We start from the raw sequence: 12170 nt of genomic DNA, 5'->3' as shown, positions 1-12170 counted from the left end.
TTTCATACACATTTAAAGGTTTGCCTTTACTTTCCTCATATCCTATACATATGATCTACCTATATTGTACATATACAAATATCCACGTGTTTACATAAGGAACAGGCTGCTTTGTTAGGTGCCCCGCAGACTTAAGCTGTGAGAAATCACCAACAGTTTCAAAACAGAGGAACTTAACCCGAGTTGATTGCAAGTTCATTCTCTTTTTATAACCCTCTGGCCACATGTGTGCAGTCAAGGACGGATTTCAAACCTGCGCCGTACCGTGAACCCTAGGAAAATAAACCACATGAAACAAGCAGAAATTGACTCCATTGCCCAAGAGATTGTAGCGGAAATTGATCCAAATTTGCTCTAGTTTTTATGAATTTCAATTTCTAGAGCTGTACGGTGGTGAACTACATCCCATATAGAAGTGCTGTGATATTGTAGACTTTATATTAGACTGAAATAACAGAATTAGTTTAGAATGCAGTAAAAAAAAAAAAAAATCACAATTTAAGATAAACAAACAAATATTACATTTTATTTTATTTTTCGCAAATAGCAGATTCTTGCTGCTTTACTTATATGATTTCTTTCTTTCTTTCTGGCACAGTAGGTATTATAATGGTAACACTGACTGGAAATACCATGTAAGGATTAGGAATAATTTCACTGAATGATGATTTTACGCATGTGTTTCCAAATTCTCTGGAAAATGTAATTAGAATAAACTTTTTCTTTGAATGTATAAGGTCATTTTTCCCCGTCGCTGGGTAGAGCTCACACTCATGGCCATGGGCAATTATTTTATAAAGCCACCTGTGGTATTTTTGGCAGCACTGTGCACCCTGAGAATTATGCGGCCTGTTCATCAGTATGTGAATTGCAACGGCTATATCTATATACTCCAGGATCTGGCACTCGATGTTACAGACAATTAATCCATATTACCATTTTATGTTCACACAAATGCTCATCACATCCAAAATAAGCCGTTTCAACCAAAGAATCTTTGCAAATAAATCCACTCTTTAGAGTACTGTGAAAGAGTCTTATCTAAACTTGCATCTTTATGTCCACCACCATATTAAAGGGGTACTCCGGTGAAAACCTTTTTTCTTTTAAATCAACTGGTGGCAGAAAGTTAAACATATTTGTAAATTACTTCTATTAAAAAATCTTAATCCTTCCAGTACTTATTAGCTGCTGAATGCTCCAGAGAAAATTCCTTTCTTTTTGGAACACTGATGACATCACGAGCACAGTGCTCTCTGCTGACATCTCTGTCCATTTTAGCAACCATGCATAGCAGATGTATGCTAAGGGCAGCATGGTGGCTCAGTGGTTAGCACTGCTGCCTTGCAGTGCTGGGGACTTGGGTTCAAATCCCGCTAAGGACAACAATAAATAAAGCGTTATTATTATTAATATAAAAACGTCAGCAGAGAGAACTGTGCTTGTGATGTCATCAGAGAGCATTCCAAAAAGAAAAGAATTTCCTCTGTAGTATTCAGCAGCTAATAAGTACAGGAAGGCTTAAGATTTTTTAATAGAAGTAATTTACAAATATGTTTAACTTTCTGCCACCAGTTGATTTAAAAGAAAAAAGGTTTTCACTGGTGTACCCCTTTAAGGATTCCTTTTTATGTATCCAAAATGATAGAGTATCCAAAACCTTCTAAGGGTCATACTGTACCTCTGGCTTTATATGGAGACAGATGTTTTTTTAGATTTATATGCAGTTCTTGAGAAAAAAACAAACTATGGCATGTTCCATTGCATGCTATGTTATACATGTTATATTTATATTACATAGCTTCTAAGGGACAATACAATATCTCACAGTCCTGTCCACAACTTCTCCTGTCTGTTCTTGCTGGTGACATGGCTCTTCCCTCATTCCCACATGGGCAGAAGTAACAGAGTCTTTCTCTACAGAGGAAAAGGAAAAACAAGGAGAAGCTTCTTACCTACTCTACCAATGAGTCCTTTGGAAAGGGAAGTGCGAGGAGACGAAGCTGCAATCCTGGTGTCCCTCTTCTCCCACATCTTACTCACATCCTCTAGGGAATGTTTGTTGGGTTGGTGAAAGTATCAACAACTCAGAGCGACTTTTACCAACACCCACCAGACCCCCCCCCCATCTGTTGTCATTTTTACTATGTAGATATCAAGTATTGTGGTGGGGGTGTCAAAAAAAGTTTACTGGTCAAGTGTTGTCCCCTGCAAGACACTTCCCTATGTACTGGAACAACAGTGCCTAGTGACAAATACAGCCCCATTCACAATAGGCAACATACAGGGACAGAGTGAATATGGGCCTGTGTATAAAGCCTAATTCAATCAGCATAGTTATATACTGTACACCAACCATAACCTTAAAACCACTGACTGGTGAAGTGCAAAATATGTGTCATCTTGTTACAAAAATGCCTGTCAAGGAGTATGGACATATTAGGCAGCAAGTGAAAAGCCAGTTTTCATAGTTAAAGGGGCACTCCAGTGAAAAATAAGTAGAAAACAAATGTTTTTAATCAGCTGGTGGCAGAAAGTTAAGCAGATTTGTAAATTATTTCTATTAAAAAATCTTAATCCTTCCAGTACTTATCAGCTGCTGTATACTACACAGGAAGTTGCATACTTATTTTCAGTCTAACCACAGTGTTCTCTGTTGACACCTCTGTCCATGTCAGGAACTTCCCAGAACATTAGCAAATCCCCATAGCAATCCTCTCTTGCTCTGGACAGTTCCTTACATGGACAGAGGTGTCAGCAGAGAGCACTGTGGTCAGACTGAAAAGAGCTATACAACTTCCTCTGTAGTATACAGCAGCTGATAAGTACTGGTAGGCTTAAGATTTTTATATAGATGTAAGTTACAAATCTGTATAACTTTCTGGCACCAGTTGATTTGACATTTTTTTTCCCCACTGGAGTACCCCTTTAATGTCTTGAAAGTAGGAAACATGGGTAAGAATAAGGACTGGGTCAGAGCATCTCCAAAATGGCAGCTGTTGTGGGGTGTTCTCAGTATGCAGTGGTTATTACAGTACCTACCAAAAGTGATCCAGGGAAGGGAAAAACTGTCTGCAAATTCACAGCACCAAAGGCTCATCAATGTACATGGGGAGGGCAGGCTGGGTTGTCTGAATAACATTTTATGCTTTTACACATGGAATAATGAAATACTGCACCATATGTAAATAAGGATGAGAATTATTACATGAATTTCGAGGCTTGACATCTGGTAACATCCCATCATGTCACTGCCTACCAGAAAGACTATCTTGACTTTTACGGCCCCATATGGTTAGTTATCTTATTACATGTTTTAGAGAAGGCGCTGATCTAGGTCAGAATCAGACAGCTTTTACCCTGTATTTATTTTGCACTTTACTCATAAAACATGAACAGTAATGATCAATAGCTCAGAACATTTCTTAATCTACCCCTGTCCTAATTCTGGAGCGCAAGACATCATTACTTCTTGCCCCACCCCCTTCATTTTAGAGGTCTATAGGCATATCCTGTCTGCCACAAAACATTGCTTTATGGAATTATTTCCTATACAAGGAATGTATTAGATGTGTACGATGACACAATGTGACTTGGCTTTCTATTACCATTGCATAGAATGAGCCAATGTAGACAGGTCACTCCCTCAGTTTTCCAAAACATGTTTCCTACATGAAATAAGATTTACGATAGTGGAGAATGTATTACTTCAGGCAAAACTGAATATGAATAAATGTAATATTTAATAAAATTGGAGACATACAGATATGCAGTAAGATGCCATGGAAGTCTACGGATGCCATATAATATATCTATACAACTGTAAAATAGCATGGTTGCTGACATTTAAATTGCCCAAACTGTCCCAAGTGCCCTATTCTCTTAATGCACAATAGGGGGTATTTACTCAGAAAAGCTTTTTACATGCTGATCATAAGTATACCCCAACAGTGTACAGTAAAAAACAAAATTGAGGACTTTGAACAACACGTTTTGGACAGTCCTCCTCTCTTCATCAGGTCCTTTTCTGCCAGTGTGCAATCACGGTGGATTTTCAAGAGGAGCAGGCCAAGTGGTGGAGCTGGTTTAGATTTCAAATACAATTTACACCTAGTATCACCCATAAAATTGTAATAAAACCAGCGCTTGCAGGTGGCCACGTCCTCTTTGCGTAAAACCGTGCCCACTTTTGTGTGTGGTGTTTCTGTGTGTTTAGGGTTATTTTAGCAGATTTCCAAAATGCTGCCTGCAGTTACTGCTTTGGATTGCATGTTCTGCATATTGATCACAATTATAACAAAAAATACTACTGCCTAATGCCTAACAAAACTAAAAACTAAAAAAAAATTGGAAAAAAAGAAAAGCGGAGGAGTTGCCTGCTTGTATACCCATGATCCGATTATAACATACTTTTCTATGCTTTATAAAACCCCAAAATATACTTATTCTACATTGCTGTGTCATTTGTTGCTACATAGCTGAGAATTTACATAATGCACTTCTAAACATATCCTCAACCAAACATGTGTTAAAATAGCCAAGAAAAGCTCAGTCTTTCAACACAACCCCACTGGAATATGTAGTCTGCCAAACACAGGCTCTCTTTATCCGCCAGGCGATCTGACTAAAACACCTGCTGGATGCAATATGTAACACTCACGACCCTCTGCCTACAAACAATGGTGCACTTATCAACTTGTGTTATTTCAATAGATTAACTAAAAAATATATATAAATAACATGGCCAAAAGTGAGTGTGCACCCCCACTAACAAGTGGATTCAGACATTTTTTCCCCACCTATCCCTACCTAACAGGTGCACCAGATCGTGAATACAAGTAGTCTCCTTAAAAAAACAGGCTGTTCACACTCCTTAACTAGTTCTAGACAGGAACCGTTTCCTCTACCATCTAGACATATTTAATTTGTAGGACATGTGAATTTGAAAGCTTTACATTTCTGCTAGTTTGGGTATTCAAATGTAAAACAAAGGGATTTATTTGCTATTTTCCTGTACTCTGCATACAAATTGTGTAAAGGTGTGAGATTTCTCGATGACTTTTAATCACGTAGGGACAATGGTGGGAGGGGAAGCGAGGAGGTGTTCCAGCCCTCAGCACTTCAGGGGCTTCAGAACCCCTCTTGGACACTTGGCACAGGGAATAAGAAGCACAGACACATATAAAAAGGTACATCCTTGTCCTAGCCTTATCTATTTGGAAGTGAATTGCAGACAGATCTGATAGATTCCCTTTACGTATTTCAACATTAAAATGCAGGATAGCAGTATATAGATCTGTTTGATGAATGACAGTGGTAAAAGAAAAACATGATGAGTAGATGACATAACCAGTTCACTGCAACCCACCCTTAATACTGTCACAAGGACCCTATTATTCCATCATGCTGGCATTTTATAGTGGAAAGAACTGCACTATTGTATTATGCAAACATAATATTATATATTGAATAATCCTGGAACTTGTCAGTCATTTTGCCAAGAAAATTACCATTTTCCAGCCAAAGTTCCTGCCAGGATTGCTACATTAAATACCAAAAGTCTAAGTTATTTGGGGCCAAAATGAAAACACCCACTAAATGAGCATACATTTTCAGTCTAATCCACAGTTGTGTATAAGTAGTTAAATAAATAAAATAAAAAAGACTATATATATATATATATATATATATGTATATATATATAGTGTAAGTGTGTGTGTGTGTGGGTGGGTGGGTGTGGGTTTCTATAGCTCTATAGCTTTGTCGTTTTTAAGATGTTTTAGAATAGAACATTGTGCCATTCTGTGCTGAAAATACTTTTTGGCTTATCTATTTCCTTAATTTATAGGTAACTTGAAAGGGTTGTCTAGAAATTAATATTATTTTTAGAAATGCCTACAGGTGCTGCCAGAATAGAATAATAGCCTATACTCCCCAGCCCCAATATCCTCCCACTGGCGTTTTGACAGTGTGCAGTCCTCTCAGTTTCCAGTCCAGTGCGCAGTCCTCTTCCTCCTTCCGATGACCTGCCAACCCTGCAGGAACTGCCTTCTCAGCCAATCATTGACTGTAGCAGTAACCCGCCTAAGCCAGTGATGAGTAGCTGAGTGGGCGGTTTCTGCAGGGTTGGCAGGTCATCGGAAGCATGAAAAGCTGGGTGAACTGGGGAATGGGTGCTGTCAGAACAGCAGCACCTGTTTTGCCGCACCTTGGGGCATCTCTAAACGATACTTTACCCCCAGGCCAGCACCTTTAAATTTACTAGATATATAGACAGATAACATACAGCCTCTATAACTACACCACTGTTATACATGCATGGCCTGAGTGTATTATTAAAATAATATATAATATAATAATAATCAACACCTAACACCAACTAAACTATTTAAATTTTTTATTCCAAGAGAAGAGAAAGAAATCGGCAACTCACCATATCAGCTGGTATGTTCTTCTTTCATTGAAGCATACTCACATAAATGTAACAAAGGGAGAGGGTGGTGGGGGGATAGTGATATGCGACCGAGCTCCTGTTTCGCACACTAAGTGTGCTTCCTCCGGAGGAAGCACACTTAGTGTGCGAAACAGGAGCTCGGTCGCATATCACTATCCCCCCACCACCCTCTCCCTTTGTTATATTTATGTGAGTATGCTTCAATAAAAGAAGAACATACCAGCTGATATGGTGAGTTACCGATTTCTTTCTCTTCTCTTGGAATATCATATGAATATCTCATTGTGTCAGAGCACCACCAGCAGCACCTAGCTACACCGACGCATTCCAACACGTTAGTTTCCACCAATACCGCAGTGCCGTGCTACTTCTTATATGAACTATTTACATTTTTTACTTTCTTCTAAGTCCCAGGAACGGACTCTTGTGCTTTCTGCAAACAATCTACAATTTCTTGCAGTAAAAAATAAACCTGAAACCAGAAAAACACTGGCTCATTTTTTCTAGCTGCATATTGAGGTCCGGCCCTGTGCAGATTGTACTCAGCATGGAATTCAAAATAAAGAATTCCCTATAAGAACTGTTTCCAGCTAATCTCTCAATGTTATTTCACTGCCAGGAGGCATTATGCTGCGAGCTTGGAAAACACCTGCGATCCCAGTAGTGTACCTACAGAACACACAAATTCTCACACTCCTGAGAAATACACTAAACCAGGGAAACATAAAACAAGTCCAAACAGCCCATCCTCCCCTCTCATTAGGCAGATATTGTGTGTCCTCCAGTGTCTGGTGCAGAGATACCATAGTGTATTTTATCTGTATTGCTTTATGAATACCGGCACCAGCTGATTTTTGGAAACACAAGTGTCCCAGTATCTGAACTTATAACAAATGTGTAATGTCAGGACAGGAGATATACATACTTATCAGCAGTATATTAGAAGAGCTTAACAAGGAAGATACAATAGAACACATACAGCATAACAACATACAGTGTAATATCTAATAATATATATGTAGGAGGGAGAAAGAACAAGGAGAAGAAATGATAGGCTAGGGTCAAACTACACTGCTCAAAAAAATAAAGGGAACACTTACACAACACAATGTAACCCCAGGTCGCACTTCTGTGAAATCACACTGTCCACTCAGGAAGCAACACTGATTGACAATCAATTTCACATGCTGTTGTGCAAATGGAACAGACAACAGGTGGAAATTATAGGCAATTAACAAGACACTCCCAATAAAGGAGTAGTTCTGCAGGTGGTGACCACAGGCTACTTCTCAGTTCCTATGCTTCCTGGCTCATTTTTTGGTCACTTTTGAATGCTGGCAGTGCTTTCACTCTAGTGGTAGCATGAGACGGAGTCTACAACCCACACAAGTGGCTCAGGTAGTGCAGCTCATCCATGATGGCACATCAATGAAAGCTGTGGTAAGGTTTGCTGTGTCTGTCAGCGTAGTGTCCAGAGCATGGAGGCACAACCAGGAGACAAGCCAGTACATCAGGAGATGTAGAGGAGGCCGTAGGAGGGCAACAACCCAGCAGCAACGCTACCTCCGCCTTTGTGCAAGGAGGAGCAGGAGTTGCATTGCCTGAGCCCTGCAAAATAACCTCCAGTAGGCCAAAAATGTGCATGTGTCCACTCAAACAGTCAGAAACAGACTCTATGATGGCAGTATGAGGACCAGACGTCCACAGGACGGGGTTGTGCTTACAGCCCAACACCTTGCAAGACGTTTGGCATTTGCCAGAGAACAACAGGATTGGCAAATTCACCACTGGTGCCCTGTGCTCTTCACAGATTAAAGCAGGTTCATACTGAGCACATGTGACAGATGTGACAGAGTCTGGAGAGTCTGTGGACAACATGCTGCTGCCTGAAACATGGCCGGTTTGGTGGTGGGTCAGTAATGGTGTGGGGTGGCATTTCTTTGGGAGGGCCGCACAGCCCTCCATGTGCTTGCCAGAGGTAGCCTGACTGCCATTAGGTACCGAGATGAGATCCTCAGACCCCTTGTGAGACCATATGCTGGTGCGGTTGGCCCTGGGTTCCTCCTAATTCAAAACAATGCTAGACCACATGTGGCTGGAGTGTGTCAGCAGTTCCTGCAAGAGGAAGGCATTGATGCTATGGACTGGCCCGCCTGTTGCCCAGACTTGAATCCGATTGGGCACATCTGGGACCTCATGTCTCGCTCCTTCCACCAATGCCACGTTGCACCATAGACTGTCCAGGAGTTGGTGGATGCTTTAGTCCGGGTCTGGGAGGACATTCCTCAGAAGAACATCCGCCACCTCAACAGGAGCATGCCCAGGCATTGTAGGGAGGTCATACGGGCACATGAAGGCCACACACACTAGGGAGCCTCATTTTGACTTGTTTTAAGGACATTACATCAAATTTGGATCAGCCTGTAGTGTGGTTTTCCACTTTGATTTTGAGTGTGACTCCATATCCAGACCTCCATGGGTTGGTAAATTTGATTTCCATTGATCATTTTTGTGTGATTGTTTTGTGTGTCAGCACATTCAACTATGTAAAGACGAAAGTATTTCATACGATTAGTTCATTCAGATCTAGGATGTGTTATCTTAGTGTTCCCTTTATTTTTTTGAGCAGTGCACATTTGGATAATATACAGCAAAAAATATTCGAACCAGACCCCATAATGTATGCCCTAGACCCATTCAGCTCTATGCTTATACAGTTGCATACATCTGGGTAAAGGTAAAGATACGCTGAACCAATGTACAACAAAAATACACTCTAATGCCATGGCCTTGTTAAAAGTAAACTCTTGCCTGAATTGTTAATTATTAGTTATATGTAAAGTCAGATTTTTTATATTTACATGTTGGTGCTCTATATACAAAGATTATTATTAGAATTATGTATGATGTAAGAAAATATCAGATTTAACAATGGTCCCCTTTTCCCCAAAGTACAGTTTTGTCATGACTTAGGGGGGGAGCTGAGCCCACTCCATACACTTTGGGTGCCAGTTGCTATCTACAGTTGATACCTTCCATCAATGACGTTTGTTGGAGAGCCACCCAGTTCCAGCCTGTGTATATGCTGCTAACCATAGCAATTTGGGCATCTATATTGGGGGTTCAATCCGCGTTGGAATCAGGACCCCCATGGCATTATTTATACATATATATGTGTGTGTGTGTATAATTATTATTTTTTTTTAACTGAGCCACCTAGTAAAAAATATATCAGAGAACTGGTATAAGCGATCAAATTCTCTTGTGTATGGGAGGTCGAGTGTTATTATTGTACTCTGTGGGGGTCATCTAATAACATGTACAGTACATCTTTTTTTCTTTTTCGTCTTTGCAGTGCACTAGTGTGCGCCAGGAGAAGCTGGTTGGCTGTTGCAAAAATCTGTGCAAATTTAGCAAATATTGTGTGTCATAACCCAATGCTTAAACCACTGCACCTAGAAAACCTAGCCAGCCCTCACAGCCATAAAAGCTAGAGAAAGTCTCATATAAATATAGCAAAAAATATAGACAGATTAGGGCCTAAATGACTGCTCTGTTTCTATAGAGCGATAACCTTCTACTGTACAAGCTGCTAAAAACATTGTACCTGTCATTTCTAAAAAGCTTTAAAGTAGTAGTCTGGTGATTTATAACTTATCCCCTTTCCAAAGGACCCACTATGATCTATAACTTTGGATAGGGATAAGTTCTATTTCACAAGACTACTACTTTAACATATCACGTAGACCCCCACCAATCATTAAAATTAGTGTGGAGAAGTACATGGTAGCTCTTCGCCCCCTGGCTTTCAGAAGTCTCCGTCCATTATGGGTACATCCTGTGAAGCTGGATGGAGGTCACTGGAAGCGCGGTACCCCAACTGAGCAAAACTTTTGACAGGTCTCTGTAACATTTAAGAGTTTTAATAAATAACAGGGACACTTAACTTCCCATATACATACCCATATAAATGTCTATTTCATATTTGTGTATGTATTTAAAACCGTGGTTATGGCATAAAAGGTATACATATTTGTGTTTAGAAATAGTTAATGAACCAGTTACGAATTCCCAGACTAAGCTTGTGTATTTTGCAGCCTAAACAATAAAAGGCCACAGTGTGAATTCATTAACTATTCATATTGATAAAATGAGCCGTAATGATGGCTCTTTAGGTAGCCGCAGACGAGCATTGATAGACATGTAATGTTCATTATGTTTCCGTGAACAGGATGAGGGAAGGTTTTTGAGGTTCTGCTTTCCAAACTACCAAAAGATGAAGGGGGTTATGCTCACATATATTGTATTTCCTAAACAAAAACAAATTAATACAGTATGTACAACTTGCATATACCCAACAATCTAGAGAAGTGGGTGAAAGATATACTGCCAATTAATTATATATATATATATATATATATATATATATATATATATATATATATATCTTAAATAGGAATATATAGCCCCTGATATGGCTTAAATATGCCAACATTCATATGTTGTTCCACACAAACAAGACACAATCTGGGATAAAAACTAAACTTCTAGGATAGAAAAAAAGACCAGGCACTAAACAAGCAGATAATGTTCAGGCAGTCAACGCAATGTGCACATTTTTCTGTCTAGAGATCAATGCAAAGAAAATAGTGGAAAATGGGTTATAATATATACTATAACTAGATGTAAAACAATGTATTTGTAATATAACTAAACTGTTTATGCAGATTATATGTAACCTTGTTTTTAAAAAATGAACCAATGATTAAAGTCCAGTAACTAATTCAATGGTTATACAGATGTTTTATTACTCAAGCATTAAAAATAACATACTAGAAGAATTACAATAATTCATGAACTAACCGTGCCAGTATGGCCACACAATTGTATGTTATTGAACAAATATAGGAACGGCATTCACATCTCCATGTATTTAAAAGCCTCATCTTGCTGCTGACCTGCACCATGCCCCGTATCTGCAGTTAATGCTCATATGAAAATAGCACTTGATGGTTTGGTGCAATAACAAAATGTAAGCTTTAGTGCTTGGAACTTATAAAAACCTGATTTGATTACATGACATACACCGGGTGGCTAATAGAAATGCAAAATAAAGCAAAAGCAACAAGGCACTGCAAAGTAAAACTATAACATCATCTTTCACATAAATGCAAAGATCTACAGACTGTAATAGATGCTTATTTATCTATGACTGCCCTTTATAAATCAATGACTGTACTAGTCTGGGTGTCAGTTACCAAAATATTAGTGGACCACATTAACTTAGAAGATTAATTATTATAATACAAGTTAACTAAAAAGTAAAGTTGTACAACTATTGTAAAAGTGTAAAGCATAAAAAAATTTAAATACTATATTCGTCATAAAACACCCAAACCAATCATTTATTACAATCCTCCTCCCCCCCCCCCCCCCCTGAGATATACTAACAGGTATCCAAGAAGCAGAGATAGGGCTATTGACATGAAGAGTCCTCATACTGAACAACTGCATTTAGGCATTTTTTCCAACCACAGATATTTATGACAGGATATGCAATAAAACAAGGGTCCTATGACTAAAAGTAGACCCCCCCCCCCCTTTGATTCTTACAATACATAAGTAAATAAATGTTCATATTTACTCTATGGAGAGGGGAGGGGCAAGCCACAGCCAGACAAATGCCAAAAAACATGCCCCACCCTTTTCTCTATCT

The 12170-nt window shown here is 39.2% G+C and overlaps 1 protein-coding gene across 8 annotated transcripts in view; it reads right to left on the bottom strand.

Annotated features, from left to right (window-relative positions):
- Positions 1-12170, bottom strand: part of CREB5 (cAMP responsive element binding protein 5) — a 616745-nt gene that overhangs the window by 327853 nt on the left and 276722 nt on the right. The gene's annotated exons all lie outside the window — the stretch shown is intronic.

Source organism: Hyla sarda, chromosome 5 (assembly GCF_029499605.1).
Source record: "Hyla sarda isolate aHylSar1 chromosome 5, aHylSar1.hap1, whole genome shotgun sequence".
Classification (NCBI taxonomy): domain Eukaryota; kingdom Metazoa; phylum Chordata; class Amphibia; order Anura; family Hylidae; genus Hyla; species Hyla sarda.
This window is presented reverse-complemented; position numbering and strand designations above follow the sequence as displayed.